The 9133-nt window shown below is 38.7% G+C and overlaps 1 pseudogene; it reads right to left on the reverse strand.

Annotated features, from left to right (window-relative positions):
• Positions 1 to 3243: 3243 nt before the first annotated feature.
• Positions 3244 to 6718, reverse strand: LOC113092094 (frizzled-10-A-like; annotated as a pseudogene).
• Positions 6719 to 9133: the final 2415 nt, after the last annotated feature.

A 9133-nucleotide genomic window follows, 5' to 3' on the forward strand; every position in this document is an offset into this window, starting at 1 on the left:
AAAACAGGCATTCTACTGACAACTCATAATTACGTCATGTGAACAACTAGCCAGCAAACAGTGAATCAAGTATAACAGTTAGCTGTTAACAGGAGCTTGTATTTGATTCATCAAAAATGATTGATTAGTTCAAGAATCAGACACTAATCACGCTATGGGACGCTAACCACAAAGCAATTTTCTCTGATGACTCTGGAGATCAGTTTAAATAACAAGCTTTTCAGATAAATTTGTTTGGGAATCAGACTACATATGTTGTGTCCAGTGTCACCACTACACTTGTCTGATCTGTACATATCTGTTTTGTGATGTAGAGGTGTTGAGAAAATGTAGAGTATTTTAGAACGACATTGTGCCTGCATCAGCAGAAGAAAATGAGCGAGGAGGAGACAAGGGAGGAAGTGCCTCCTCAAAATACTGGATGAATTTTTTTTTTTTTTTTTACAAAAATAAAACGCCAGTTTTACAAAATGTAACATTAAAAAGTGTTTAAATCAATTTATTTTTCTAAAGTAAAGTGATTGGTTCATGCGATAATGTATTCAATCTTTCAATAAATTTTTCCTTTTTTTTGAAAATCATAGAAAAATCATTATGGATTATTTTTCTTTTGGTATTGGAGAAAATGGGGATTGCAGCTTTTGTTCAGAAGTTACTTATAATAAACCCAGAAATGTGAAAGGGTCCATAATAATTCTGAGTAAAAACCAGTTTGTCGTTCCCAAGCCATATCACTAATGAAAAAAAATTAGTAATGTGTGGTTTTCTCCTTTCTTCCTGAAACATACCTGAGAAACTATTTAATCAATGTTTACCATCTGAACAGAGCAAGCAAACACCTAGATAAAGCTGTTAGGACACTGGCAAGTAAGAAGCCCTTTCAGATGTGCAGAGCACTGGATGTGGCATTAAAATGAAACGGGCTGCTGTCCTTTACACTTCAGCTCTTACCTTACTTCAAAAACACACTCCATCTTCACATAGTGAGCCCACCTTTAACTACAGAGATAGCAGGTAAGGAAGAAAAAAGGGAAAAGAAAAAAGTGAGATGGTCTTCAGAAGAAGGTAGAGTGGTAACTGTCATTGATATTTACAGTTCGACTCACATACCCCAGGGCCCGGAGTCCAGGTGGCCCCTTAAACAGCCTGGTGTGTACACAAGTATGTGTGTGTGTTTGAGAGAGAAAGATGGGGTGGTGTGACAGAGTATAACAGAAGTGTGTGTGTGTGTGTGTGTGTGTGTGTGTCAAACGAGGCCTCTCTGATTCATGTGCCTGAATTCTGAAACACTACAAGGACTTTGTAGAGACTTGAAAACCCCCTGGGCAAAGTACAGAACACACACTTCACTCAATCCTTCTCATCAGATCAGACCTGTTTTAGATCTTTTTCACACACACACACACACACTGCACTTGACACCTAAAGTGATCTTTTTAAAGGGCAGAGAAATTGTCCAAATATACCATAATCTCTTAATGACTGAAAACTGTAATAGATGACGACCTAATAAATCTTTGCCATTCGCCACTTGCTGTTTGTTGCATTTGGGCTTAGTGTGCTTTAAAAATCTGAACAAAAACTACATGGAAATATTTTGTTTGATTCACCGTCACAGTTAATACTTGGATATACGCATTTCATTTCGTCTTTGAAGAAGGTAGAATGAATGAGATGGCTTACAGTAATTATTTGCAATAGGTTGGCAAAACATCTCTAGCATATGTTTCTATTAGTGTGTTTCCTATGAACATTTCAGATCAAAGTCAAAATGAAGTTGAACTTGAAATATCAAATGAAATACTTAAGAGGGGATTTATATACAAAACAAGCATATTTAGTATGAAGACAGATCAAAAGACACCTGATGATGAATCTGGACATGTGCATTTCTAGGGGAAATAATCAGCTTTTTTACAAACTAAGTAATGCTTGATCCTTTTATAAGAACTTAATTCTTTAAAATTTCATTCTCTCAGACAACTCATTAGAAATCAAATCAAAAAGACACATCAGGAAAAATAGAAGCTTATAAGACATGATAGGGCATGTAATAAGAGAAATGTACTTTCCTTTTTGTTGCATGTTATAGTTTTCATCTAACCGTGCAACGCCTGAAGGTCAGCCTCACCTGTCTACACAAATGCGCTCTATTGATTCAAGCTAATGACAGATGTCATTAGATTACTAAAGGGCGTAATAATAAAATATTCTTCTGGATTATCTAGACAAACAACCTTAAGGCTCACTGTGCGTACTGTGAATTTAAGTTTCTCAGGTCAATCCAGCATTAAGGTATTAACACCATGAAATTATGAGTACACTGGTATCGACGTGCTAAGGAGACACACAAAAGAGATTCAAACAGACAGGTACAGTAGATAGACGTATAAATAAAAACTAAGATTTCTAGACTTTACCAGATGTCTTCACTGTTGATGTGGTCTAAAAAGTTTAGCGTTAAGTTTAAAAGATTTGAGCACAGAGAACATTCATATGTGATTGTTGATAACACTTTTTTAGTAATCTACTCTGGAACGGTGAAAAAGGCACACTTCAACCAAAGCAACACTTCAAAATGACCCAATTGGATGTTACAACTAAATAAGTGATTAAAAAAAGCTAAACCTCGAGACCAAACAAAACAAACTTTAAAGCCTCTGCTTTTGCATTATTGCTTATCAATGAAACATGGAAGTGAATAGATTAATTTTAAATAGACAGAAATATGAAAGCCATAAAAAGAAAAAAGGTCTTTCAAAATATGGACAACATTATTTGATGACATTTAAGTTTGTGTGTATATATATATATATATATATATATATATATATATATATATATACACACACACACACACACACACACACACACACACACACACACACACTCAAACCTGTACAACATTTCTTTATTCTAACACAAAAGAAGATATTTTGAAAAATGTCTTGTTTTTTTCCCCTCCATACAATGAAAGTCTGGGTTCAATATTGCTGTGAACCCCACTGACTGCCATTGTATGAACTTCTTTTGTGTTCCATAGAAAAAAGAAAGTCATACATGTTTGGAACTACATAAGCGTGAGTAAATAAGTACTTGATAAGCCCTTTACTGTAGGTTTTGAGTTTTTGGTAAGGTATTGCCTATAAGAAATATTAATGGTGACACACCTTTTGCTTCATTGGAGAAACACTTTTCAAACTCAACACAAATAATAAAAGCGTTTGCTTTTCATTTCAGAGATTTAAAACTAAATTCTTTTATTTATTCTTATAAAATATGAACCTTTAGAAATATACACAAATGAATGTAGGACATTAAAAAGAGCTTGGTATAACAAAACAGACCAGAGGGCATGAACTGACTGTACAAAACAACTCAAATAACAAGTTTCTCTCTTTGTGTTGGCAATATTTAGTGCTTAAAGATTTACTTTGTTCCATGAAAAGGCCTAAATATAGGCAGTTCATTCTCTGCCGAGGCCTTATTGAGCAGCTGCACTCCAATGTCAATGCAGTTGTGTATGACACGGCCTTCATTTCCATAGAAAAGCCACACGACTACGCCATGGAGGAGCCGCTTTTCCCCGAGCCATTCACACCCATTGTTTGTCGAGTCCTTTCATTGTCTTTAATCACAGCCCTACAGTATCAGAGTCCCTTTCTCTCTGTCACTAAGGGAAACAACTATTGCACATGACATGATACAGGCATCCCAATGACAGTAATAGGGTCTCGCTCCCTTTTTCTTTGTTTCACAAAACTGTCCCCAAAGTATGCAAAGTTTCAGATGTAGTACAAGCACCAAGAACTAAAAAAACCTGTTGGGGACATTGCATCTGAAATTTGCCTACAATAAATACGGTCATGGTTGTGTCCTTTGCTGGCTTGTCTCTTTGTAAAGCAGTTCGTTAAAGTCCAGCATTTACTTAATTTCTTGTCCGTTTGTATGTGTATAGAGGCCCAGCTCATACACAGGTCGCAGGAGGACCGGCCGGTTCATACTTGGCTTTATGTCCTTTCAGTGCAGGATGAGGCTTGAGGTAAGGTCCACTTCCTGTGAAAACACATGCAGCCTTCCTCCTCGTCTTCTTTTTAAGTTTGCGGCTGAAAACATTTTGCCACGACTGTAGCGTTTTAGAGGTCCAGATCCACATGCCACTGGTGATGCCCACCACCAGCAACATAAAAATCTTAACCATGAAGATCTCCATAGCCGGGATGGAGCTCTTCATCACACACTCCTCGCCGCTCTTACTGTCCTCACTGCACTTTCTGCTCTCCTGCTAGAATTTTCCAATAATCCATGTTGAGACGCTCGTAAAAATAGCAGGCGATGACGCAAGTGGCGGGGACCGTGTAGAGCACAGAGAAGACACCGATCCGAACCATCAGCTTCTCCAGCTTATCCGTATTCTCTCCTTCGGTCTTCATGACCTTACGGATGTGAAAGAGCGCCACAAACCCTGAGAGCAGAAAGGAAGTGCCAATAATGAGGTAGCAAGAGAGGGGAATAAGAACAAAACCCGTCAAGGCTTTGACATCCATGCTGCCCACATAGCAGACCCCTGTGAGCTCATCTCCCGCTACCTTCCTCATAACCAGGATCATGATGGTCTTAATAGCTGGTATGGCCCATGCCGCTAGATGGAAGTAGCTGCTGTTGGCTTCGATGGCCTCATGACCCCATTTTTCCCAGCTGCGAGAAACCATGTGAGAGTCAGAATAACCCACCACAGGGAACTGGCCATTCCAAAGTAATAAAGAATGAGGAAGACTATAGTGCAGCCAGTGCTTTCCAAGCCTTCCTGGATAATGTACTGAACGCCACCATCACGGTCACAGGCCACATTTTCCACCCCCACGAAAAGTCTTATTAGAAAGCCCACAGAGTAGACACAATAAGACATAGACAAGAAGATAATGGGTCGCTCGGGGTACTTGAAGCGCTGTGGATCGATGAGGAAGGTGAGGACGGTAAAGGCACTGGAGATGAAGCACAGGATGGACCAGATGGCAATCCACACCATGGAGAAGCGCTTGTCACCCTTGCTCCAGTACACATCAACATTGGAGTAACACTTGGGAGCACAGGACTCGCTCTTCTGAACATAATGAAACTTTCCAGGATTGCTGCATGTCGTCTTACCAACCCTTTCCTTTATTGGCAGTTCTTGGCTGTTACCTGGCCGAGGGGGTCGGGAGTCTGGTGGCTGTGTGTGGGAGCCTTTTGGGGGCTCGTCGGTGCCATTGTTGGGTGCCTCCATACAGAGATAATTGGGGTCATTTTTATTTGGCAGTCTGGAACAGTCTAGTGACTTAGGCCAGTGGAAGTTAAACTGCTCCATGATTGGAGAACACTTCTGCCTTGCCTGCTCGCACATTACGCGGCACGCTGGGATGGGTGTGGATACCTGCTCCGTGCACATGGGAGCGTAGAGCGAGCACAAGAAAAACTTCAGATGACTGTGGCAGCCGAACTCAATCAGCGGAGCAAACTCGTGCAGCTTTATGGCTGCCTCACTTTGATCTTCATGTCCCATTAAGTTCGGCATAACTGTCAAGTTGTAGCCAATGTCCTTACAGAGTGGAATGGCGATCTCTTGGCATCTTCCTTCACCTGGCCGGTCTGGGTCGATGGAGCTGATAGCAGAACAAAACCCAACAATGCACAGCAGCACAAGGCTGAGTCCAAAAGTGGCAGCAAACATTGTCTTTTAATATAAATTCACGTAACAGGGATCGTCTTTCAAAAAAAAAGCTCTGTATTTTTTACTAGAAAAGTTGCTTCATTATCACTCTTTATAATTTTATTCGGTTTACTAAAAAAATAATTGTATCCCAGAAAATTTAGCAAGGTGAGGATGAATTTGTTTTCCTTTGTGAATTAATTGAACTGAGTCAGTAACTCAGACTCCAAACAACCAGTCCAGTTCAAAAGTAAGATTTTTTGGAAATATAAGTATTAGAAAGCCTTCATCATAGAGAGGTTTCACAGAGTTTATGTTCAATTCCCAGTCCACAAATTATAATTCCTTCTTCTGAAACTCTTTTGGTCTTCTCCTGTGAGATAATGTTGACGTTCCGTTTCCCTCAAGAAACTACACTTACTTTTCAACTCGCTCTCGCGTTATTTTCCACATTCTTCCACCGCAAAGTCTATCCAAACTAAACAAACTGAAGGCACGGCGTCGTTTTATCGCAGTCATCTGAAAATGAATGAATGAATCCGCTCGATAAACGTGTGAATATTCACTTCAGCTCGTGTCACACTCCGCTGCTCCGTCAAGAGTTGCTCGCTGCCTCGCGCGCGGTCTGTGTCTGAGCTCCTCTGCCACCGTCCTGAACCAACCTGCCAAAAGATCCGCCTTCAAAGACAGCTGCTTTACATAAGAAAGCCCAAACTGACACACTGATTATCCTTAAACCGTGCGGAACTGGCTGTGTAGACCTCAAATCCTCGTCACCATTTTACCACAAGATCACAGTAAATTACTCACTGGCCATTTGTTGTTGTTTTCTCCCCTCCGACGAAATCCCTCTGATGATTTACGATACACTTTTCGGCGTAAGTCAGCGAGAAATCTCTCGCCGAACGCGACCAAAAGGATTCCGTGGCTTTCCACTCGAGATGTGTCCCTTTTCTCTCCACAACTGACGATTTTCACGCTCCGACCACTGTGGGAAGAGAGTGTGGAGAGAAAGGAGAGTTTTATTCCTTGAAATTCCCCTAGCTTTTTAATGCTGACTAAATTAAGAACTGATGGCTAAAGTATGTTTTTTCTCTCACCACACGCATCTGAATGACAAAAAGTGAAACCATGTGGCTTTTGAGATGTTATTAATAAAAGATGCGAAATGTCAGTTTATGATCAAAATGTGCCACATTCTCTTTCTTCAAGACAATTTCCAAAGAGATTGTTTATGTTTATATATATGCAGCCTATGTAGTAACCTATATTATATCCTGTTCAGTTATGACTTTCCCTCTGAAGTTCCTAGGAGTTTATTTTAGAATGGTGTTTTTCAGTTTATGAGTAAAAAGTAACATGCTGCAACATAATGTAAATTTTTGTATCCTTTTTTTTTTAACATAAATTCCTATGCAAGTATAAATTGCTGTACAAAGACAAAAGTGTTTCATTAAGCATATATTCAACATCCTTGCCTGCACCTTAAATGTAAAAAAAAAAAAGAAAAAAAAGAAACTATTTTCAAAATTCACATTTCCGTTATGACTGTAATTTATGTTCGAACAAAATTAAAGTCTCTTACAGGAATGTTAACCACAGACCTCATTTTACTCATAAATCAAAAAAGACTACTGACATGTTTAGTGTTCCTGGGCCCTTGACTGCCTCTTTCTTATAAACATGATTTTTTTTTAAATGCATTATATAAGTTCCAAAGTCATTTTGCAGTGGTTTACTTGTACACTTGAACAATTCACTCCAATGCTTAAATAACAAAGACTACGTTGTGGCAGAAATCACATTAATTCAGACGTTTTGTACACAACACTGAGTGCTTTTATAAATCTGCTGCAGTTTCAATTCTTTAAATGAATATGTAAAATTCTGTCCTCAACATACAATCGTAGAACAAGTGGCCTTGTAAGCAGATGTGGGTGTGTAATGAATTCTTAACTTATGCTATGGCAGTTTCCATTCTTCACCCTCTGCTCTCAATCGTAAATACTTGCAAAAGTACTAGATGAAAATGCCTTAAGGATGAATTCTAAGACAAAGAGCTTTTCAGTCTTGTATTAGTGAATTCATCTACGACTCATACAGGTGCTAAGGGCTGGCAAGCCAAGGCCTCTCCTCTAGGGCAGCTATGCACTCTCATAGCACATTGCATGCATTAAAGTATTGGTATTATGGAGTTGACATGTCAGAGTTCTACAGTCACTGTGTAAGCATGGATGAGGGTTAATGCTCTGTTGGGTATTTTAGTAATGTAAAACACTCAACAGAGTTGATATAAAAGAAGTGTAGTTCATGTTAAAGCAACATCAGCTCAAAAAGATGTTGAAAATTGTCTTTGCTTGAGCTAGCTGTTGTTGGTATTCTCATGTGGCAGCCATAAAGAAGGGACAGAGGGCCTCATGGAGCAAGAGATACCAGATACCACAGTCCTCTATCATGTTACCCAGTAAAACCATGAGTTATCTGTGCAACACATGATGACCGTGGTTTTCAGGAGATGTTTGTCAGAACACTCTAAAAGCTTTTTTATGACAGCTTGTAAAGCACTTTTCAACGTATTTGAAAAAACGAAACTAAGCCAGTCCTACTTTGAGTTGTGTGAGACAGCTTACAAGACTGAGATAGTCTCAGTCACTTTAATCACTATTGATATTCCTCAGAGACATTAACAAACTCAATATAATGCAATTGAAGCCACGCTGAGCACTACTTGGTATGCAAATTGGTCATCTTGGTCAGTAATTTGAATCAAATTCGTTCAAATGATTCTTGAAATTTGGTATTGCAGTATTATAAATAGCTAATCTTTTTCCTCATTTGCAAGTTGTTTTGGTTAAATCAGCACATTTTGCAACCTGATAACATTTTGCAACCTGATTTTGTGATAGTTTTTGTATCATTTGGATGTCAAGATGTAAACAGACAGTCTGTCAAACAGGTTTTGTTTAAAAAGTTTATGACATTCACCTGGTATTCTTCAGCTTAAACAGCAGAGTATTGCACTCCACTGTAAAAATCCACCTTAAGCTTAAAATGCTGTCTCAATTTTTTTAATATGGTAAATTATTTTGATGAGTTCAAGTTATGGAAAAACATACTTTGCTATGACATATCATAACTAAGGTCATGAGTTTGATCAGAGGAATGCACAAACAAATAAAATGCAAACCATGAACTGCAATATACGCTGGTTTGAAAAAAGTGCCTGCCTAAAAAAAAAACTCCCTTAAACCAGCCAACAGAACAGTTTGACAATTCTAGAAGACCAATAAACACCAGTAAACCAGGTTTGGCCAGTTTATTAAAAGGATTTCTCATTCATAAATGCCTGTTTGACATGCTGTTTAACCCCGGTGTTGTTAATAATGATGATCACATGTACATACATATCATAATTTCTCTTTGCTTTGATATGTAAACATCTTT

Source organism: Carassius auratus, unplaced genomic scaffold, assembly GCF_003368295.1.
Source record: "Carassius auratus strain Wakin unplaced genomic scaffold, ASM336829v1 scaf_tig00214465, whole genome shotgun sequence".
NCBI lineage: Eukaryota > Metazoa > Chordata > Actinopteri > Cypriniformes > Cyprinidae > Carassius > Carassius auratus.